The sequence below is a fragment of the Desmodus rotundus genome, chromosome 3, assembly GCF_022682495.2.
Source record: "Desmodus rotundus isolate HL8 chromosome 3, HLdesRot8A.1, whole genome shotgun sequence".
Taxonomy (NCBI): domain Eukaryota; kingdom Metazoa; phylum Chordata; class Mammalia; order Chiroptera; family Phyllostomidae; genus Desmodus; species Desmodus rotundus.
In genome coordinates this window covers 146,169,664-146,195,010 of record NC_071389.1, presented here as the reverse complement: position 1 = coordinate 146,195,010, position 25,347 = coordinate 146,169,664, and the positions used below count along the sequence as shown (strand labels likewise).

Genomic DNA, 25,347 nt, shown 5'->3' with positions numbered 1-25,347 from the left:
TTAATGTGTGTCTGTTACATCTCGCTTCCAAGCAAATTCCTCTGTGTAGCCAGTGCCGGGGCTGCAGCCTTCAGCACAGGTGAAGACAACCAGGGCACCTCAGTCAACCCTCCAGCCCAGCCTGTTGCCCTCAGGCAGGTGAAGGGTTGAGGGGTGATATTCTGGAATTCAAATATTCTCTCCGTACCGCAGGGCAATCTGGAATACCCTTTTCTTGAGGGATATTTTTGTCAGAAATCCCCATGGGAGCAATTCCTCTGCCATATCTAAGAATCTGTTCTGGCCCAGGGCTATTTCAGTTTTTAACTTCTGGAAAATTTCATCTTCCCTAGATTCATGTTTTGCCATGGAATTCGATTCTTCCTTAGGTGCTTCAGCCATGTCCTGGATAATCTCCCATTCATCTTTTTCCGGAATTTCAGGTGTAATCTCATCTTCTGTTGCTATTACGATTTTTAAAGTCTGCAAAGTTGTGGTCTGAAACTGTATTTATTGTCCGAGTTATCCTAGTGTGCGCAAGCCTGCCTATGCCCCCAGCCCAGTCCCGCGCCTTGGTGCTCCTCACTGCAGGTGCTATCCACAACGTGTTTCGGAGCCGAAACAGTTCAAACCCTGCAGAGAGGAGCCCCAGCCTTGCGCTGGAGGCACGTAGATTCTCCGCATCTCTAGGGGAGGATCCTCAGAACGTGACTCGCACGTGTAAAAGTCATGTGTCCTGGGCAGCTAATTCATAAACGCTGGTTGGGGAACTGCTCACTGCACAACTGCCCTGACCCCACCGCGTCCACAAAGCCCACCATCCCCCCCCCCCCCCCGCAGGGCCGCGATGACGACACACCACACCATTGGAAGGCAAAAGTGGGCCATCTGACATTTTTATTTTTATTAGCCAAGGATTAAACTAATTGTAGCATACCCATTACAATGGGACCGTACTCAGCCATAAAAACAAACAATTGTTAATATACCCAATAACATGAAAGAGTCTCAATAAATGAAAGGTGCAAGCAACGAAACAGTATATACGCTATTACTGCATTTATATAAAAGCATATAAATTTCGAATTAATCTATGGTAACAGAAAGTAAATGAGTAGTTGCTTGATGAGGGACGCAACCTTAGGGTGTGATAAAGGGGCTGCAAAGGGCAAGGGGAAACTTGGAGGTGACAGAAATATGTGTTATATTGGCGTGTCGATAGTATCACAGATGAATCCATATGCCAGATCTTGTCACACTGAACTCTAGTTATGTGAGTATATAATTATGGGAGTTTCTTCTTTAATTATACCTTAACAACCTTTTGTTCTAATATTTTTATATATTTTTGTTAAAACACATGCTACCTGCTTTCCTTAATCTTTTCTCACTGCAAAATTTAATTTTCCAAGGGGGCTCAAAAGTCACTACTGGAGATTGGTCATCATGGCCTATATCAGACCCTACCTTGAACTATGGAGGCATGGGAGGTTGTTTCCCTGTTTCCATTAATCTGAAGACAGATATGCTGATCTTTATAGTTTTTTTCCACCAAATGTATTATTGTCCAGAAGCTTAAAGTGTGAAAATGGTGCCACATGAAGTGAATAGAAGAGATAATTTAATTAGCTTTATTATCTTCCTGTTAACCTCCATATATTCACTACCAACATTGAGATGCATATTTAAATTAAATTAAAGAGAAACCATCACTCCAGTCTAACCCCACCTTTCAGGTTACTAACCTGGGAGCCTAGCTACCAATGTGGATTGAAAAATGTGGGCCTGAGATTTTTAAAGGGTATTGGGGATGTTTTTTTAGTCAAGCTCCTTTCTTTAATGAATACTCTGCCTTGGGTAACTTGAAAGAGATTTTGTGCCATTTATTTTCAATCAAGGATTATTAAGAACTTAAATTCTGGCCACATTGTATGTTGAAGTTTATTATATCTTAAAGTTTATGGCTCTCCAAGTGTGAGTATTGATAAAGACTGCCAAATATAAAGTAACAAAATAGGAGAGCTTTGACAAGTTATAGAAAAGAAATGATAATGAAAGTCAGAAAAGCATACTGGGACCTTTTGCAATGTAAATATTTTAAAATAAATTCTTTTCTCAAAAATGGACAATAATTCCACATGAGCAGCCCTGATTTTGACTGTTAGTGCTCACAGAGTACAGACTCTAGGATACAGTTGTACAAAAAATAATTTGGTCAGTCCTGGCTGGATTGAGCGCTGGCCTCAATCCGCTTGCAGTTGAGGGTTGCTGGTTCAATTCCCAGTCAGGGCACATGACTGGGCTGCAGTCCAGGTCCCCAGTAGGGGGTGCATGAGAGGCAATGGATCAATGTTTCACACATCAATGTTTCTCTCTCTTTCTCTCTCCCTTCCCCTCTCTGGAAAAATAAGTAAGTAAATAAAAAGGATAATATTTTAAAAAACAGAATAGTTTGGTCAGAGGAGTTTTCACAAACTCATCAAAAGGAATTCTTGCTCCAGCCTTATAGATAATGGACAGGCCACCTACACTGCACGGCAAAACCATAATGGTCCAAGTCTTCAGGAAACTCCCTCCTTGGGTGTAGCTGAATGCAGAGTCCAAACTTCCTCTTGCACTAAAAACGTGTGTTTCTAGCAATAGAGTTTTTAAAAGTCTCCTTTCAATAATGAATTCATTCCCATCTATTTCCTTTTTGTCAACACTAAGCATGTGGATAATGTACTTATTTTGCAAGCAATATATGCTTTTTGTCTAGAATAAGCCAGCTTTCATTGTGATCTAGTAAGTATTGTATTGCAGTGTTAACTAACTTTAAATATTATGTTTCACAACACTAATTATGTACTAATTTTTTATATGAAAAATTATTTTAAAAATATGCTTTCCTTAAAGAGGCAATATTGGAGTCCATTTAAAAACTCAAGAATCCTTAGATGATATGATCATTAATATCACTGTCTTGGGGAAAAAAAGAAATGGTTTCACAGATAGAAACAGGGCCTAGTGCATCAATTTAATGGAGCAAAAATTTTACCAACTTTATAAAAATTATGCATAAGAATTTGGTCAGCATTTTCAGTTCAGATAGTTCTTATATTTCATATGATGGTATTTCCTTAGTTTGCTTTAAGTGTTTTTATATAATTTATACAACTTAATCCTAACAGATACTTTATAAATATAGAGTGAGAGACGTTATGATTAATCTTTTATACTTAAAAAATATAAAGCTTAAAAATGGTGACGTTTACAACATATTTATTTCACAGCAAAGCTTCAGGTATGTATAGAACTTCGAAACCATAAGATGTCAGTTTTCCAAGCATTTTTTGTCTTAGTTTGAAGAAAAACATTGACATATATTATTAATACGTAAGAAGCAAGCACTTGGAAGCCATTATTATTGTAACCTCTATGCATATACTACTTATCTCTAAAGATCTTGGAACTATTGACAAATTTACTCTTTTCTTGCAATCTTACAAAGTAGGTTAAATGAATGGATGAGCCTCACTTTAAAGTGTGGAGATTTAGTCTAGGGATGTGATTTGCAACTGTTCCAATCTGAGATTTGGCCGGGGAATATCCTGAGGGCCCTAAGGCTTGCGACAGCAACCTTCGCAGCTGTACCTGTGCGCACAGCTCTGTGCACCTGTGTGCCCGGGACTGCGAGCACCGGGGCCCGGGGGCCAGCAGGTAGCAAACTCTGCTGAGAGGAGTCTTCGGTTAACAACACAAGGCAGTCTACACAATCCCTGTAAGAGTCTGTTTAGCTTGGCTTTCTAATTTAGCGAAATCCGAACAAGTACTTTTTAATATGTCTATTCTTAAATTAGCACTTTCTCTTTTAGCTGGAATCCAAATATAAAAACTTGCTTAAAATTTCTTTTACCTTAGTAAAACTGTGTATAGGTTTTGCTAACATCTAAAGAAGAAATCTATATAGAATTTTAAAAAATGTCCAACAATACAAAAATGATATAAAAATGAAGAGGGTATTATATTAATTTGTTGTGAGGGGCATATTAGATAGAATTAGGTGTTAGAAAAGAAGTTCATAGGCCATCATTTCAAATTATTTTGATATTTTTTCATTTGGAATAGGTTCTATATTTTTAGGGTTTGAGCAAGTATAGAGGAGAACATTGCTTCTATGTAATTTTTCTATTACATTAAAAAACTACATCAGTAAGTTTATGCTTCTCACATTTAGTGGGGAAGTGGCTAGGTTGTTGCAGAGGGCAGCTGGCGTGGTCTGGCCACATTTGATGTTGCAGACACAGCCTTGTGAGCTTAGGTTTACTGAAGTTGACAAAGTTTAAAATGGAAGAACAGGCATGGGAAAATCAGTGCACTTTTCATTTTTATTACAAACAGTTAGATTTTAATGTAAACTAAAATGATACTTCAGATTATATTTGGAGAAAGTCCTGCCATTTGCACGTTTAAAACACCAACTTGTTACTAACTAGATAATTTAAATTATTTCTTAAGGAAAGAGTTGAGGAGAGAAAGAAGAGTTGATATTTTGTGCTAAGCAGTTGCTGATTATCAAAGATGTCTGTCCGTTGATGTTGCACTGAAAATACCAAAGTTTATGCTGAGTGTGTGTATACACACACACACATACACACGTACACACACACATACATATGTACACACATATACATGCATACATACACATGTACACACATATACATGCATATGCATACATACACACACATATACATATATATGAATGTTTTTTCTCTGGAACTGTCACTCTCACTTGTAAGGCTAAATTTCCTAACTTGGCATTTAAATTGACTAGATTAGAATGTTGCATGTGTGTGTGTGTCCCTGGGGATCATTCTAAGCCTGAACTGCTGTGTAGGAATGCGATTTTTCTTCCTACTCTCACATTTTAAAACAGCTCACACAAATCAGGCAGGGACTGCCAACTTTTTGGTTTATAATTCTCTCTTTGTGCTGTTAGAGGGGCGAGAGGGAAACAATGTGCCCTTTCTTATCTCCTTTATCATTCTGCATAAACTAGAAGAAAGATAAATAGAAAGAGGTAAGGGAGAAAGAAGAGAGAGGGAGAGAGGGAGGAGAGAGAGAGAGAGAGAGAGAGGGAGAGAGAGAGAGAGAGAAAGAGAGAAAGATCTTTTCATTTAACAGTTAGCACCTGAGAAAACACCCACTGGATTGAATTTTTTTCATCCCTCTGGCAAACCAGCAGATGGCCTTTGTTTGGGTTAGCATCAGAGAGGGCTTTGTTTATGTGAGCTAACCGGCCACCTCAGCTGTGACAATGTAAATTTAGGTCACTATTTATAATTCAAGGTATATGTGAAAAATAAACAGAGGGGATTGTTCTAAAGGTAAAGCCATTTAGTAAAGAAAAGACAGAAATGGCTTTCTCTAATAAAATGACATTTTTAGTTATTTTTTTATGTCTTGATCTATTTCCCCAGGGGTACCTTTGGGGTCACCAGTAAAGAGGAATAGAAAGAACCCTAAACATCCCCATGGGTGTCTATTGATTCTCCAGATGTATCTTTTCAAATGGTCTGCTACTTGTAGAAAGTGCAACCATACCTTAATTATTGTTTAACTCCTTACCTTTCATCCAAACTATGTGTCAAATAAGTGATTTTTCCTTGCTTTACTCATGTAGTTTTCATTTGACTATAAAGCTACCAAAGGTTGGTTGTCCAACTTCAGGTTGGATTTAAAAATGTAAATGGCTGGCTCCTTACTTTACTCTATTCTATTGTCTATTATTCTTTACCCCATAGAACAACGATTATCCTTAAAGACTATGCATTCATTCCCTTTGTTTTCAGTTGCCCCACTATTTATGTCTATGGAGCCCCACACTCTCAGAGCTTGGGATACAAACCTGTCATGAAATAAAAACTCCAGATATATCGATATGATAGGTTTCCCCTAAAAGTCAGATTTGTACCTTCAATTTACCATGGAATTTACAGCACAAATGGATCCCTTGTTTCTCCTGTTTTAAAATAAGAAATTAGAGTCTCTTGAGTTCTAGAGCTTCTGTAAGAACAGCAGGAGAAACGAACACTCAGCTAATGTTTAGTATCCATATGCTTCAATAAAGTGACCAGATGTCCTGCATTTGTCAAGAGGGACAGAGAATTGTTTTTTTTCTCTCTTGCTCCTGATTATTTCCTTCAAAAAGTCTATCATGGATACATTTTGTGCTATTACTGGCTCTCCTTGCAGTTCTTATTCATGCCTTGCTCTAAGAGTTTCATAACTGATAACCTAGTGCTTCGTAGTTGGGACCTGAGGAAAATCAAAGTTTGTCGCCCCTTTGGGGTTCTGTAGTGTTGTATAAAAACTTGTAGCAGAATTCTCATCCTGCCTGTGTAGTCATGTAAATTAGTAATGTAAAGCACCTGTGACCCTGGTTTTTTAAATCCTGGGCTTTGACACATTTTAAAAATCTTTTAAGCACTGAATTTAAATAAGAAAATGTGATATCATTACATAGTAAATACTGTCAGGAAAAAATGTGCAAGAAATGGAAATGGGAGAAAGAGATTACAGGAGGTCCTTCCAATGGAGTGCTGGGTGTTGTCTGTCAGACTCCTCAACACTTATCAGATTCTTAAGGGGTGAACACCTCTGAGTAACATTTTATTGATTAGATCAGGTATTTGTAAACATTTAGTCTCAGAATATCATGACATTCTTAAAAGGAAATCATCAACAAAACAAAGCACCAACCCACGGAATGGGAGAACATACTCGATGTATCTCTGATAAGGGGTTGATACCCAAAATTTATAAATAACTTACAAAACTCAACATCAAAAAAACAAGTAAGCTAATGAAACAATGGGCAAAGGACCTGAATAAACACTTTTCTGAAGAGGACATACAGATGGCCAATAGACATATGAAAAGATGCTCAAAGTCACTAACCATTGGAGAAAGGCAAATTAAAACCACAGTGAGATATTATCTTACACTTGTCAGAAGGGCCATCGTCAATAAATCAACAAAGAACACATGCTGGTGAGGATGTGGAAAAAGGGAACACTTGCACTGTTGGTAGGAATGAAGATGGGTGCAGCCACTGTGGCAAGCAGTATGGAGAGACCTCAAAAAATGAAAAATGGATCTGACTTTTGACCCAGCAATCCCACTTCTAGGAATATATTCAAAGAATCGCAAAACGCTAATTTGAAAGAACACAAGCACCCCTATGTTCATTGCAGTGTTATTTACAATCACCAAGTTGTGGAAGTAGCCCTAGTGTCCACCAGTAGGTGAGTGGGTTAAATAACCATGGGACATTTACACAATGGAATTCTACTTGGCAATAAAGAAAGAAGAAAGTTTTGTCCTTTGCAACAGTATTGATGGACCTGGAGAACATTATGCTAAGTGAAATAAGCCAGTCAGAGAAAGACAAAGAACATATGATTTCACTTTTACAGGGAATCAAATGAACAAACTGAACTAAAAAGGAAAGTGGGGACAGACTCATAGATGGAGAGCAGGATGACAGCTATAGTGGAGGGGAGGTTAGGGGGTGAAGGGACTGAGCAAAAAGGAAAAAAGACTTGTGGACATGGACAAGAGTGTGGTGATAGCTGCAGGGAGGGGAGTATAAGGGGGTAAATGGTAATGGAAAAAGACACAATAAATATTAAATCAAAAAATAATTAAACCTCATAAATAGTTTTGTTTATATTGGTTTTATCTATTGGGGTTGGGGGGAGAGAGAGAGAGACATTGATTGGTTGCCTCCCATATGCCTCCTGACTGGTGATTGAACCCACAACCTCAGCACGTGTCCTGAACAGAAATTGAGCCTGCAGCCTTCTGGTGTACAAGACATCACTCTAACCAACCGAGACACCTGGTCAGGGCAGCAGCACCTCCTTATTTTTATGAAAATGATTATATTTTCCAAAATAAAATGTTTAGGGGAAGAGCAACATTATTTCAATTTCAGAAATTTCTTTAATGTGTGGCTTGGTAGAAGACAACTGGATTCTCATGTCTGCTTTCTGTTTTCAATTCATTGCTCTCTGTTTTTTTGGTTGGAATACATGAAAAAAATCTAGCCCCACATAGATATGTAGTTAGAAAAAGGAGTAGTATTTGAAGAGCCCCTCCATATGATTTTGCATGTTTTTCTTGATATGACACCTTGGTGGATTAGTGGTAGCTTCTCGAAGGTGAGTGGCAATGTGGAATCTGAAGCCATACCAATGAGTTTCTCAAACCGTTCCTTTTAAATGTATGTATCTTGTACTTTAAATGGATCACTTATGTATGTTGGATAATGAAACATTGTCATTTAGAAAATATACACACAAACGTATCCATCACACAATGTTTGTGATAGAGAAGGATTGGAAGTAACCTAACTTAGATTTTCCATGTAGAAGACTTGTTAAACTGTGGGAATACAAAAACCCCACAAAGATTATTTCACACCCATTAAAATACTGTGTGCATGTGTATGGTCTAGTGTCAGAAATAGGCATAGAGGGGCTACTGCAGAGTGGAAAATTCCATCGTACAGCTGCATCATAGCATAGCCACGTTCATAGAATTTTGTATACACATGTCAACATAGAGAGGTAGATGGAGTTTCGAAGGAAATTTTCCAAAATGTTAATCACAAATATCTCTGGGTTGAGGGATTTGGGGGCTTTTGTAATATTTTAATTGTTTATTTTTTGTTAATAGAAGTGTATATAAATTTTTATTATTGGAGAAAACAATAAAGCTATTTTCTTTTTGGAAAATGAAAGTCAGTTTTGTTTGTAAAAATAGAAAATAATGCCTCTTATTTTGATAGTCAATGTTGGCAAGAGTTCAAAGCAAGATGCTGCTTATGTGCCATTAGTAGAAGTATTAGTGCGATCTTCCTGATCAGAAATTTGGTTGAAAACTCTTAAATTTTGTACTTGCTAATTTAACCAGTTTACTTCCACTAATTCATTCTACAGAAATACTCAAAGATATACTCAAAGACTTATGTATTGGGTTGGCCAAAAAGTTCATTTAGATTTTTTGTAGGATGGTTCTAGTAGTGCTCAGTTGTCTTCAACTTCATTTGAAACAATTTTGTTAGATCGTACTGTGACAGCTGTCATATCAGAATGCATTTAAAAAATATCAAAATTGGTAAATTTTTGTGCAGCCACTTTAATATTGAAGATGGAAAGAAATATGCAACATTTTCAGCATATTATGCTTTATTATTTCAAGAAAGGTAAAAACGCAACTAAACACAAAAAAAGATTTGTGCGGTGTATGGAGAAGGTGCTGTGACTGACTGAATGTGTCAGAAATGGTTTGTGGAGTTTCTTGGTACCATTTTGCCCAAATAATTCTTTGCCATGAGGCTGTCTTATGCATTAGAAGATGTTTAGCAGCACCCCTGGCCTCTCTACCCACTAGAAGCTAATAGTGGGAGACAGCCAACGTACTCAAAATATCCAAATCAATAAAGCTATTGGTGAAAATGGACCATGTGTCTTCTACTTTATGGAAAAAACTAAACGGACTTTTTGGCCAACCCAATAAAACATTAATGCCAAAGAATAGGAAATAATTTGAGTATATTATGGTGTATCCACTTGATATAATGCCATGCAGAGGATGCCATGGATCACTCTTGTATTTTGCCTGTTTGAATGTCTGTAGCTGGAGGCTCCTGGGATTTAGGAAAGGAAGCTGGAAGAAGTTGAGAAATAGGGGCCATGGACATCTTTTCTTCATTTTGGTTGGTTCTATGGGATTTGTTGCCTCGCCATTTCTTTTTTGATCCTACTTGGACTTCTAGTCTCCACTATTCTTTGTCTTTAGTTGCCTCCACTCTGGTTTATTAGTGACCCATGATTCTAAGTGTTACTTAGAGTTACAGGTGCACATTCTTCTATCTTTCTTATAATATTTTATTTCTGAGATTCTTAAATACTGTTTGAAAAACCATTGATGTCAAGAAAGAATAGTTTTTGTTTTGTTTTGATTTTTAAATGTATTTTTAAGTTACATTTGAGATACAATATTACATTAGTTTCAAATGTAGAACGTAGTGATGAGACATTTATATTGCTTATGCAGTGATCACCCTGATATGTCTAGTACCCACCTGACACTATACGTAGTTCTTACAATATTATTACTATTTCCTTATGCTGCACTTTACATCGCTGTGAATATTTTTATAACTGGCAATTTGTATTTCTTAATCCCTTTCACCATTTTCACCTATCCCTCCAGCCCCCTCCTGTCCAGCGCCATCAATTTGTTCTCTGTATCTATGAATTTATTTCCATTTTGTTTATTCATTTATTTTGGTTTTTTTTAGATTGCACATTTCAGTGAAATCATATAGTATTTGTATTTCTCTGACTTATTTCATTGAGCATAATTCCTTTTAAATCTTGTTGTTACAAATAGCAAGATTTTGCTCTGTTTTATCGCTGAGAAATATTCCATTGCACACATGCACCACCTGTTCTTTATCCTGTTGTCTATTGGTGAACACTGAGATGGCTTCCATGTCTTGGCTACTGTAAATAATGCTGCCATGGACATAGTGAGGGGGAATAGAAAAAATTAGGGAAATGAAAGTTAGGAGTGGAATGAGAAAGTAGGTGCGGACATCATAGGTCTTCTCACCTCTGTGAATGATCTAAGGGAAACAGTTGATGGCAGGAAACTCCTCCATCACAGCAGAAGTCAACAACAACAACAAGAACCAGCTGAAACCGGATCAATCCAAGATAGGGGAAAAATTGACCAGGAACAACCCCAAAGCTCATTTTATCAACATTATAAGGAAAACTGACACTACAAGTACAAGAGGGATCCAGGGGGTTGAATGCCATGATGCTCTGGAAGGGACCCCATCGGAACAAGACCCCTGTCAGCCATAAAGTGGAGTCAGAATTTGGAGCCACAAAGTTCAGAAACAACCCACCCTTGGGAACACGTAAACTCCCAAGAACTGACTGACTGGGGCACATTACTCACTCCCTGGTTGGCCCGTGCCCACTTGGACTTACCCTGATTTCATGGGGAGGTAGCTGTGGGACTTGCAACCAGAGGGACAGCAGATGGTGGCAGCCAGTCCTGGGATCAGCCCCTGGTCCTGTCTCCAAGAACTCATGGCCTACCCTCTCTTTCTTTACCTAAATAAAATTTTCGTTAGCTCCCAGATGGATTTGCCCTTGAATTCTTTCCTGTGAGAGTCAAATCCTGGAGGTCCTGGATGGTGCCAGGGCAGGGCTGCCTAGGCGTGGAATGGTCTGGTGACAACAGGAATGCATGTATCTTCTCAAATTATTGTTTTTGGTAATACCAATACAGGAGGAGAAAACACAAAAGACAAACATTTAGAAAGCCAAGTAAAAAATAATTTTTTATCTTAATCATAACTTTTCATCTTAATGCTACATAATTTTTCATCTTAATTATAAAATCATTTTTACTGTCCAAAAATATTTCTACACCTCCATTGTAAAAAGACAGTTTCACTATCTCCAGACAATGTCCAATTTCTTTCCATGCATTACATTTTGTTACTATGAAAAATCTAAATCTAAAGAAAATTTAAATAGATCTCTCACTAAAAGCAAACAGGAAAAGCAGCAGCAAAAAGAACAAAAATAAAATAACTCTCTCTCATTGCAAGAACTAGTAAAATATTTTTTTAAATTTCTTGGTCTCTACAATAATTATTTTTGTTGTTGTTGTTTAAGTCATATGCACACAAGGAGGATTTAAAGTGATGTAAATTTTGGAAAAAAATTAATAGGATTTGGGGTTTGGTTCATGTGGATTCACCCACTCTAGTTTTATTTAGGTTAGATTTCAAGTGAATCCAAAATTTCTAAACAAGGCCTGCTATTGCTGCCAATATTTGCATGGTTTAGAGTGTAAACTATTATTATCCCTAATGATAACAAAAGCAAGCATTATGCCTTTCGAAGTATTCACTTCACAAAAAATACGTAATGACATTTTTTAACTTGAAAGAGCTGCTTTTATGGTATATGAATTTGAACATACTGAGCTAAAAGGCTGGTTTTATGAAATTTTAGCATTAGTAAGATGGAAACAAATTTTAGTACTATTGAAAAAAATATGACCACTTATTATTATGGATAAATAAAAATTATACATTTTTATCGTGTGTTAAATCACACATATTTTTATATGCCTTAAAAGAATATGAATACTATTGAGGAAATGATTTTTCAAAAAAGTGCTTCGTTGTATATTCATGCATGTACATTGGAGCGTGTTTTTTTTTCTCTCCAATACATTTGCTTTTATATTTTAACAGCAAACTACTTTCCTTTCCAGCTATGTGTCTTATAATGTTGTGCTAAAGCAAAGTCCATGCAACCTATATGCAGAGTATGTGGGATGAAGTCAGAGGCAGATTCACAACGAATTCATTGTATTTACACAGCACTTTATATTTATAAAGTTATTTACATATAGTGTTTCATTGCTCATCAAAACAACTCGATTGTGCAAATAGCATCTACAGGGATCAGATGGTCACACTGTGGCCCAGATTGACTGACAGTTGCTAGTTAAATGGGCGATTTGAGAAAAGCATCCCCTCTTCTATTCACGACCACACTGAGGGAAGGGATCATTAACTCAGATACTGGAAGCTATCATGACATGAATCCTTGCTCATAACTGACCTAAATTATTCTGATCTACAACTGTTTAAATTAAAATTCAACAAATAATTGCTCAATTTCATTTTATGCTGACTACAGAGACCTGGCCTTGGAGGGCCTAAAAACGGAATTTATTACTCGGAAAATAAAGAAAAGCTTTTATTGAATTGAATTAAAGTGATTCATTTATTTTTTTTCTTCTTTAAAGATCTTTTCATTGATTGGTATTTTAAAAAATCCCTTAGGAAATTCTTTATAAATGAAGAAGGTTGATTTTGTGATAAAACTAAGTTCTGTTACTTACTTTTCTCCTCCCTTGGAGTGCTTGGAACTTTTTTCCTCTTCACGTCAACTTTTACTTCATCTATACACTCCCAAGTAGATTTTCCTCATTTTTTCCACCATTTAATCTCTTTTCTGCTCACCTAAGATAGGCTTACTGCAAAGATACATTTCCACCCTGTGCTAGGGTATTTAAAAGAAAAAATTTTAAGAACAGAGTAATGTATTTAATGTTATTCCAGCATTGATTCTGCCTTTATAAGCATATATTGAACTGAAAAAAAATTATTTTAGTCAAATTTTTTATCAGTTCCTCATGCTCTTGAAGAAAATCTTTTGAGATTTTACTAAGTGTATGGTTTTACCCTATGTACTAGGAATTGAAAGATGAGTAGACCTAGTCCATGATTGTGAGAAGCCTTGAGTTGAGTTCAATCTTCTCATTTAGTATATTGACATTTATTTTTGGCTTATTTCCGGATTTTTATCAGAATTTTTAATAGGTCTTTGATTTAGCCACGACTCTGTGACTGACACTCCACACAGTGGAATTTCATTGGCTGCATTAATCAGAAGGGAAAGGACGAGTTAGCTAGAGAGATCACGAGGCCTTCATGGGTAATAAAAGCCACTTTAATAAAGAGTGGATTGCTTACACAGATTCAGTACTGTCAAATGTGGAAGAGTTAGAGTTTGAAGAACTATGATTAACTATGTATTGAAGAAAAATTACAACTCATTTTCTGACATTTTGTCTGACTGGTTTAATCCTATTTTTTCTTTTCTAAAAACTGGTTTGAATTTCTCAGCTTCTATCACTACACACCCTCTTTCTTCTTAGTTAAAAGGGATACTATTTTGAAGAGCTTTATATAAAGCATTTCAGACACATATCAATGCTAAGTTTTTTCATAATCATTATTTTAGATTAGTTGATGAAATATTAAAATTTTGTCTAGATGTGAAGTAGGATTTTTTCCCAAGATTTCCAAATGGTTACTGAAAACAGTGAAACCTTATATTTTATTGACAAAGAGCTATAAGGGTTTGAACCTTTAATCAAGAATTGCTAAATGTTTCAGTTTATAAATTGTTTATAAGTTTACCAGGGCTCCCCACCCAGATCTGCTCCACTTGAATGTAAGGGCTGGTTTTCTGTACAGGCTTCTGACAGTACAGGCTTCTATGGTTCACACGTGAATGAAGCCAAAATGAGATGAGAGTGATCTGACATGTTTAAACATTGCTGGTATGGGTCCACTCAGAGGTACCGAGCTTTCACTTCAGACGGAACCTGGAAGTGTGTTTTAAGTGACATTCTATCTCCTCTTCTGCTTGTCTCTTAAAACCCTTGCCTGTCTCTTTTAGCCGATACAACACATAAAGTCTTCCTGGAGGGCAGGCAGGCAAACACAGGGCTTGGTTCACAGCCAGCTTTGTTCCAACACAGTTGTATGAGTGCCACATTCACGAAGCTAATGCTAATTTTCTGGACCTTCTACAGGATTCCAAGTTTTCTTTCCAGATGGCTGTGTGGCTTCAGCTCCACCGGCAGGCTGCTGCCTTTATCTGCCCAACAAAAGACACGTCTGCTTGACAATGAAATATTAGCATAGCATTTCTAATAACAATACCAAGAAGCATGAAACTAGAGAGATATATGTAAATGACAATCTTGTGAGGTTAATAGTTGGTGTGGAAATTTGTTCTTGGCCACCCATCCTAAAAAATGATACCCATCCTGTCTTTAATGTCAGGAGAATACATTCTTTCCTGTAAGCATTCAGTCAGCTATTGAACAATCATTTGCTGAGAACCATTCACTGTGTTTGTCTCTGTGCTAGTTGCTGGAGGTACAGAACCAAATGAGATGTCTCATTTCCATAGGCCATGGACTTGTAAACAGGTATGAGACAGGTGAGGAGAGAAATGGAAGAGGTGAGAATAACCAGCATCGAAGCAGGTAAGGAAGGCTCACAGAGGAAAGGCTTTTCGGCTGAGTGTATGCTGTTTTTGATTTATTTATTTGTTCCTGATTTCTCTTCTCATTGTCTCCTAAAATTAAAGAAATTTACCTGACTCAATTTAACATTCATAGTTTTAACTACACATAAATGATCTCTTTTAATCTCTCCAACAAAAGTCTGGCAGATAAGTGTTATTCCTTTTTACATATGAAGAAGTTGACCGCCAGAGAGTCAGTGACTTGCTCAAGGTCACATAACTAGTCATTGGAGAAACTGTAGATAAAATACTTGCTTGGCACCAGTTCTGTTTTTTTCACCAACATGCTGCCTCTATTTAATGGTGTTTTGGCCTCATAGCCATGATATTTTGTGACTTAAAGTCAGCTCAGAACTGATTATCCAATTTGATTTTAGTTGATCCAAATGCTAAAGAATGAGCTTTTGTTTTTGATCGCAAGTATTAAAAGAACAAAGAAAATTATACAAGTTTATTGTGTAATTATTAAATACCAGGCACAGTATTTGTATTGTACTTGAGTGGTTTAGCTCACCATAATTTTATAATGGGGCTACTTCATTTCCATTTTACAGATAAGCAACCTGAATGAATCTTGGACTAATGAAGTTACTTGCCCAACCACACTGGGCATGTAGAAACACTTGGATCCAGTCCTAGCCATCTGATTCCAGAGCTCAGGAACTTTACCACTGTGTTCTAGTATCTGATAAGACACAACTTTACTCCATTCTATGATGGCTCAAGAATTAATGAAATAGCTGATCCAAGCTGTTTAGAGACGCTTTCTAGACTTTTAAAAAATATGATTATTCTACTGTATAAACCTGAATGAGAAGTAGGAAATATGTAGTATTGGGAAACCCACACTGTGCTTTCTATCCATGCACCACTTTCTATCCCCACTCCTATCTGTTTGAAAACACGAGATGTTGTAACAGCTTCGAATTTATGCACAACACGTCGCATATTAGAGGTGGCTACTTAGACAGCAAAGCAAGTGTATTTAGGGTGTGTTGGATACTTTCGCACCCATCCCTTCTGTTCACATTGTCTGATAAGTGCTTTCCCAACAATAGAGTACTAGTACTTTGGTTCTATCACTTGGCTTACCTTCTAGATTTGGTCAAGAAGGAGGAGGATCTATCTCTTCAACATTTCAAATTTGTTTGTATTTTTCTATCTTCAAAGGGCTTCCGGATTTTTCTCTACAGAGCATGTAGGAAAAAGAGGATAAAAGTTGGGAGAAAGAAGGGAAGTAAGAAAGAATATAAATCCCAGGAGACTGAGAATCAGGGTGCCTTTTTTGATTCATGACTCCACCTTGGGTTTCATGGAATGCTAAATCGGAGTGTGGTCATCCGGTGGAGTTAGAGATGTCTGAATTCTCAGAGGAGCATTACAGTTGGTGTGGTATTTTACACAGTAAGAAATATTAGTGATGAAAAGATTTTCTGGAGGGGTCAGCCATTTAGTGCCTCAAGTGCTCTGGTTCTTGTTCATTAAATCAAACAAACAACAACAAAAATCCCCAAATTACAAACACCCACTATGATACTTAGAATGGACTTCTAGAATATCTGTTTTAAAATTATTTTTACAATAAGAGTCTAAAACTTTTTATTTGATAAGTTATCTTTTCTTAGCATCATACTGATATAAAATATCCAAGGGACAATTAGAGAAGCTGGTAGAAGGGTGAGGGATGTAGATGCTCTGTAAAGATTCTGTATCCAATTACTGGGTTGTTTTCTTTATTCATGTGATGAAGGTCAGGGATCTAACAAGAGCTGAAAGACTAAAGGGGTACCCTTTGTCCCGATTGGGAGGCCAGATTTTGTAGCAATTATAGTACATGGAGTGAGTAGAAATCGAAAGGCAGAGGAAATAGCCAGAAGTCCATTCACCTGACAGATGAGTGTGGCAGGGTCAGGGTGTGAGAGGTATTCCATGAGTCAGGACCAAAGAACAAAACTTGAACCTAAGAAGAAAGAAGACCATCGTGGGCTCAGGGCATGGGATTTAATCAGACACCTTATATTGAGGGTATATATTTATGTTGAAAATAAATTGAATATTGAAGTTCTTTCTGAATATTAAAGTTCTTTCCTGCAGGCTTGATTTTCCTAATAGTCAAATTAATAACAGCTAGTTTCCTAACCAGGTAATTCAGGGTGGTCACGGGAGCTTAAAATGAACAGGCCTCACAGATTTTGTTGATAGTGGTAAATGTCCACATTCTTAATCTCTTATTATGAAATTGCTTCTAAAATTTTCAGTTGTATTTTCTGTTGTTGCAGGATATGACTGAATCATATTTAATGTGGGAGTGCTATTTACTCCAATTAATTCACTATTTTCCTACTCATCTTCTGGACTGGTTGGGAACTTCATTTTCTGGGACTAGTTGCCTCTGGAATAACGCTTTCGGAAAGGTGTGTGGAATATAACATTGTAGCTTGCTTCCCCCAAACAAAAATGTATATATATTAAAATGAACTTGAATAGCTGGCAAATACCTGCTTAGAAGTAGTTCTCATTTTAAAATAAAACATGAGACTAACTGAATTACTGTCGATTTCAGTTTAGTTCTTTTGAAACTGCAGAATTATATTTTTTGCTGCCATTATATGAAAGTAATTTTTAAAGTGTTATCTTGAAATAGAAATATATCTCTTAAGTGTTAGTGCAAAATTAAAAGAGCCCTTGTTAACAGCATCAGAGAGAAAGGCTGAGAGAGAAAGGCTCTGGGGGGAAGGGGAGCAGGATGACAATGAGAAAACTGTGATAAGTAAAGGGAAACCATGTGTATAGATCTGATTTCTGAATTATTCTGCTTTGTTCTTCCACAGAAACAGAAAGCGCTATGTCCCATGAAGTCACTAAAATCATAAATTCTCATATCTTCTTGAGGAAAAATTATGTAAAATCTGATTAAAAATAATGTGCTGATCAAAACAGGAGATTAACAGAGAGCATCATTGCCTTTGGTCATTCTTCAATATCACCTCTGATTCTAAGGTTATTAGTCACTCGTTTGTAATGGGGTACCTCATCTCCTGTGTCAATCACCATGTTAAAATCCCACAGGAATCTACACTGCTTCCCAGAGCACCGACAAAACACAGGATAAACATGCCCTTGTGATCAAGTTGTGTACAAAATCTATGATATATTCACCTAAAATGAAGCCATTTTATATCTCTGTCACTAGACTGAATTGGGTAGTTAGGGGACTTACAAGAAAGTTTTCTTTGATGTATTTAAGGTGAAGTTAAACGTACTGAGAATCCTTCTACTTGGAGTGAGATTGTAAAAAGATAAGCTTTACACAGAAAGCAACGTACTAATCATTTCCAGAATCTGTTTCTCTTTCTTCAGGTATTGCTATTGGGTGAAGTGTGCTTTCTCTTGCCTTATCCTAAAGTAGCATTTCAGTTGTGCTGGCAACATAGTAATTCATAGGAGAGACATCCTCCCACCATCCCCAGAACCCGAGCAGAGACACTAAGGTCAGTCCTGTGGTAATTAGCTGTGACATATCCAAGATACGACAACAACAAAGGAGTCAGCATGATTATGCACAGATTCAATTGCAACCACACAGTATCAAAAGTAGTAATGACAAATACTCAGTTAAAAAATGAAAATTCTGAGGAAAAGAGAAAAAATACCAAGGTATCTATTGAACTCTTGAAAACTTTTTGTCTAAATTGGTTTTTTGAATTCAATTGTTTTCTGTTGTCTTTTTTATTTTTTCAGTGTTGGGCTTGAAAAAAATATTTTCTATCTTAAAATACCAACTTAGTGATGTTAAATAATCATAAAGTTTTCAAATTTTAAAGTGAAAAAAGAAAATTTAGTCATTATTTAGCCTATTTATAATGACAGATCACAATGACGGGTCATCAGAATTACCTAGAATCAGACACGGGTGTGTCTGATCAGGCATGGGTGTGTATATACAGGTCTGGCAGAGGTGATGCCTGTGTGAGTGTGGTTGGTAGGGTAATAATATGGGTGTAATAATGCATAGCTTTAATTTGAACATTTCACCTAAAATGTCATATGGTGTGCTTGAGAGTGACATTGTTATGTTACAGAATTACATGGTTATGATTTTGTAATAAGAAAGAGGCATTATCTGTGCCAGACCACATGTGTGTATAAATATATATACACACACATATATTAAACTGTACAACTATAATGTGTGCATATATGTGTACAAGTTATACATATACATGCATGCACATGTGTGTTGTTGAGACTCATTTTTGGAGACTCAGCTATAATTCAGTAGGCCTGGAGACTGGCGAATCGAGGTTTCCAGGGACCAGGCAGCTTTGGAAATCACTTATGTCACAACTTCCATAACCTTGCATCTGAAGCAACTGAAGGCTTGCATAGACTGGCCAGCCTACCAATGGTCACACAGCCAACAGATAGCAGTCAGGGACAAAACCCAGGCTTCCTGGTTCTTGACTTTTTCCATTAACCCAGACTTCTTCTTCTTGATGTTTTATGAGAAATGGCTAATCCCATCTGTCACTTTACTTACAGCTTTCTCTAGTTTTTGTTTCATAAAGAATTATTTATGCTGCTGGTTCACAACTTAGCCTTTAAGAGTAACCTGATACTGTGTTTGTACATAAAAATAAAGCTGTTAACACTTGGTCTCTTTGATTGGAAATGATTTTCATATGTTTTCTCATTTCCCTTTGTTAAGATTTATCTTCTAACTTGGGGTTTTTTTTTCACTTCAAAGTTAAACTATTTAAATCTAGAGACAAGCAAATTGTTTATTAAACTGACTTGCTTAACAGTTTCAGAAGTCTGCCAATGAATTGTTTATTGAGAGGGTTGTGTTCTTTCTTCCTTTCTTCCTCTCTCTCCTCCCTCTTATAATCCCCAAAGGGAAAGGCAGATGTGAACAGCTGAAATCCAATACACTGACTTGTTTGTCTAGTACACGTGTGACTGCCCTCTGTTGGATAATATTAGATCTGCTCTAATATGTTAGATTGTCTTGCCCTCTAGCGGTTTGGGTAGAGGATAGTAATGAGGATACTGGAAAACTGCGGAAGGATCAGGTAATTATTTCTTTACTTTACATAACAAAATTCAACCAAAAGCCTGATTTAATAACTATAATTTAAGAAGTAAGAAATAACCATGATCGTACCATAGATTTTATTTATGGATAAATCAATATAATCATTAAGTGAAAATAAATGAATGTGTTTTACATGAAATGTGAATTTATGGTTACTTTTATACACAATTCAACTTACCACTTCTTTAACTGTAAACTAATAGGTCACTTTTTTGAAAATGGAATTTCTTGAACTAGAATGAATCTTATTCACTATGGCTTAGATTCTATAAACTGAAGAAACAACATGAAAAAAAGATTTTAAATGAAAAACAATCCTCTCATTTTTAAAGAAAAGATATTTGTCACTTAAAGTATAAAAATTAAGTTGCCTATATTGAATTTACTGCCCTTTAACCTTAAACATAAACTTCATTATCACTCATTTGATTAATTCATTCAAAATTAATTAAGCATAACCCATTTTTTCCAGCTCTCAAGTGAATAAGAAATAAATAAGACTCAATCATTAGTAACCTACTGTAATTAGATTTGAAGATTCTGGCAGGGTTGAGTCTTATTACTAAAGATAATTATTTTTCCATTTGTTTTATCACCCTAAATTTGCCCCTTTCTTGACAAAGTGGCAAAAAAATCTTACAAAGTGATTTTTTTTCTTGTTATCATTTCAATAATTCACCTCTGACTCCTCAGGTAAAGTATTGAACCTGAACCATGATGAACCTTGAATAGATCTTTGTTTCTAGCACCTCTCCTAACCCTTACTTCTTCTCTTGCTTCTCCTGGTGTCTAAGAAACCCTTAAACCCCAGCATCAAAACCTCCACTGAAAGGTAAATCAGGCATCTATTGCCTTAAAATAAAGTCAATGACTTCTTCACTTTTTAATAAATTTATACTATATATTCACATACATAAAGTATAGATATTCTGGAAGAGATAGGGCAGCTATTTTAACCCAGTTAAAGAGAATACACTATAAGTATTTGTATTCTTTCTTTAAAAAAATTCAGTCTTCTCACTTCATAAATATTCCTTAATACAGATAAGCTACCTTATCTATTTTTCTTGTTCTATTCATTAATTTCGCTTTTCCAAAATCACATTTGCTCATTTGAAAAACTAATTTGGACACCAAACCTGAACTTTCCAATGAAGCCAAAGAACTTGTCCTTCACTCCTGGTCCCAACAGGAATGACACTCAGCCAGGTATGGTCACACTGCTTGTGCAGAGCCGGTATCCATCCTAGTCCATTGCTGCTTCTGTTCTAATGAGGTGGCACTCATTAAATACTTCAGTGATCACCATAGGGCAACAGAACCTTTTCCTTTGTGCCACCAGAGCTTTCCATGTGCTGTTCCCTCTTTCTAGAATCCCTCACCTTCCCAGCCGTATTAGACCTAGTTGTGTACATACATGTTATTTAGTGACTTCTAAAAACTCCAGGATATAATTGATCATAACTTCATTTGTGTAGTTTGTAAAAACACTGCTAAGTTACTATGGTCCAGCCTACTCCTGAGCACTGGAAAACTTCAGTTATGAATATCGGTTTTAATTAAAAAATAATTGTTAAATTTGGCTTGTACTTAAAATTTTTACTGTTAATTCTTTTTGGGGATCATTTTAAAAATCAATGTTACCCATTCCAGCTAGGTCCTTTTGCATATTATCTTTTATATGGTCTATCTTTCTATACTTTCTGGAAGGTTTTAAAAAATATTTCATATTTCAGTTAATTAAATAATCTTCCAATAAGTTTTTAATTTGTTTAATTCATAGATTGTTTATTTTTCATAACATGCCATTCTTATTTTATGGTCACTATATTTTATTTAGTCTCTCAAAAAATATTTGATTTTAAACAAGTTATTATCATCATGATACACACATTATATATTACTGTTGGTTTTTCTCTACCATGTTGCAGATACCTTGAAGACTATATTGAACACCGGTTTTCTGCTCTCATTTAAGAAGGAATGAATACAAAGTTCTGTGTATGACCAGTTCAGCAGATCTCATGTTAGAGTGAGTGGGTGGGAGCAGACTTAAACTAGGAAGCCTCTAAATGCCAGAATAATGGGAGCTCTGCTCTGCATGTTTTCACTCAAAGGGTTGCGCTGGTTACCCAGAGATAGATGATGCAATTTTTAAGGAGAAGAACCGTGTGATTTTTCCCCCCATAACTAAGTTCCTGGTAACAGGGTTATATCTGTGGTGGTAGGCGATTTCTACCCTCTGCTGACGTTGAGGTCAAAGAAGGACAAAGAAAGAGAACACCAAATACTTGTTTTGTCTTTGTGATGAGAAAACAGAGTGACAGAGAGTAGAACAGCAGTGCTGTTTTAATTCCCTTCCTGTTCTTAAACCCTGCCTACTGTACTAAACGCACTGTCTGTATTTGAATCCAATGACAAAAATCTGAAAATGTTCTCTGAGGTCATCTTGCTAAACTTCAGTTTGGAGGTTGGAATTCCTTCTATACCATTTTACTCAGTCTGCTTACAGAATATACTTAATCATCCTCACTGAGTACTTAATGAAGTAGAAATCATTGAAAAATTCTGTTTTGTTAGAAAACCCTTCTAATTTAGGAATAAATCCAGCTTCTCTTTTAGTTTCACCTACTAATTTTAAGTTATCCATTAAGAACATGCATTTCAGGGAACCCTGTGAACACCTGAAATTGTATATAAAAGTAATTTTGTATATGCATAGAACAATTTTCTGGGAAGAGAGACCATAGGTTTTATTATGTATTTCTCCACTTAATCTGTAAACCAAGAAAAGGCTAAAAGTCACTGGTTTCAAAGCAGTGCAGAGAAAGGTGGCTTCCTTTGATATCTGGCAGTTCTCCAAGCACCTAAGAATAACTATAACCCATTTTTGTTTTCTGTATTTATACAATGAAAACCTCAAAGTCATTAAATAGCACGATACTGTGGCTATTTGAATAGGATTCAGATTTTAAAGAGCTCAATCTAAAGTTATAAATTTTGTTTGTGTCCATTACCATAAATAAAAAGGGTCATTAATAAAACAAAGCAATAAGTTCAGCATACTCTTAACGATAGGAACTAGAGGTTCATTGTCTTTCTGAAGAAGTGGCATGATCAAGATAACACCAGGAATTTTCTTCATGCTCTAGTGTTAAATCACCACACCTGTAAGCTTTTCAGTAACAAAGGGTGGGATCAGATCAGTGGGATTTTTGCTTTCACCGACAAATACATCAGCACTATTTATAAAAACCACTGTAAAATCCGGAGCAATTTTTAGAAAGAACACTATTTTTGTATAAAATTATTATGGCTTTGTGAAAAGTATCACCATTATGAGGACTTCATGAAATTTCAAGTTAATTTCAAGTTGATTTTTATAGTGTTAGAATTACAGTGTTAAAATTTTAAAGTAATTTTTCTTTGTTAAATTATTTAAAAATAAATGATAATTTTAATATAAATTTGAAAAATTAGATAAAACAAATGTTACATAAATATCACTACCCAGTATATCAACATTAAGATTTGGGTATATATACTTTCAAAATAAAATACATTCTTTGACCTTTTTAATTATCAACATATTATGAATGTCCTTTCAGGAGAGTGAATATAAACCTAACTTTTTCTTTTAAATTGAAACATGACATTCCATCGTCTAGCTGTGCCACAGTGAATTTAATCTGTCTAAACAGACATTTTTGTTTCCATTCTTTGCTTTCATGAACAACAGTATAATACAAACCTTATGCATATATGTTGTCATTATACTCTACATATTGCCAACATTCCCTTGAGGCAAATTTATACCCTTACCCATAGTGTATTAGAATCTTTCCCCCTTTGGCACACTCGAGCTAGACCAGGGTATCCTAGTGCATATTAGTTTTTACAGATTTGTTAGGCAAACTGTGGCATCTGTCCTTGTTGATGATGCTGTTTTCTTTTTTGGCAGAGAAGCAGCTCGTTGCCAAAGACCACTGTTTACATCTAGAGGTAATGACAGAGTCAACGTGAGTTCTCCTGGTTCTGAAGCTTGTGATTCCATGAATAATAAGAGCCATTGTAAGAAGTTTGTGAAGACCCTACAGTGTTGAAATAGCCTTTGCTTGATAATTTTAAAAGATTATTTCAATCCCTCCCTATAAAGAGGAAATACATCCTAATACTTCTATAAAGTTAGAAAATGCTGTATAAACATCAATACCTATTATAGGAAATTCCCAATTTCAAGGTATGAGGGTGAAAGCAAGGAAAACAATGCAGAGAAAGAAAGGAGTGCTGGATTCAGAGATAATGCAAAAGCTTTATTTTGACCAATAGCTTATATGAATCTGGAATCCCTGATGTTTCTCTTAAAAACTGAAAATAAATTATTAAAAATAAAATTAAAGGAAAAAATGAAAATAAAATTTAAATTAAATTACATTGTTTGAAAATACATTTTATAACACCCTAGTTTGAGATACAGTTATTAATGAGCAAAAAGTAAAGGTACTAGGGTACTTAAAAAAAGGTACTAAGAGCAGAGACCCAAGTTTAGATTAATTGACAATGAGTCATTGCCTGAAAAATTACATTATTATTATTCAATTACTTTAATTATAATGCATTTTAGAAATTATTCTATTTTATTCCAGATTTTTCACATATAAAAAATGGAGCAAATAAAGTAATATACAATAGAGTTGTTTAAACTTGTACTATATGTACAGAAGGATATTATTCTTTATTTTATTTTAAATATGACAACTAAACTTTAGTGTATTAAAAACTGAGGTTAGTCGTAAATAGGTTTTATGTACTTTTTAAGCCAAAGCTTAACAAAAAAGGCAAGTATGTACCTGGAATGTCCTGAAATTAACCTGATTTAGAATAATATTTCCAGAATATGATGTTAAGTCAATTTTCCCTATTTCTACACCCTTATTTAGCTATAAGATTTGTAATATAAATTGTATAATTTGATATGCAATGTTTTAAAATATACGCCACTCCCAAACATAGAAACGACGGAGAACGTTACACCTAGCGCTTTAACAGAGAAACCGCTATGACGCACTGTGACGTCCCACTTGCTCCGGTCTGAGCTGTGGGCATCACAGTGAACCGGCCTCTGTGGCAGCCCTGAGTGGCCATTCGCAGTCTAGCTGATCACATCCTCACTATGTGCTGTGCACAATGACAGGTTAATTTCCTCTTGGGCCAGTCTCAACTTGTTGCTCCCTCAGCCTGCCACACCATTGGCATCTGCGCACCCCTGTTGGGTACCATCTTCTTTGCTTTCAGCGTCAT

The 25,347-nt window shown here is 35.9% G+C and overlaps 1 pseudogene; it reads right to left on the bottom strand.

Moving 5' to 3' along the window:
• On the bottom strand, positions 1–25,347 carry LOC112319002 (programmed cell death protein 2 pseudogene; annotated as a pseudogene).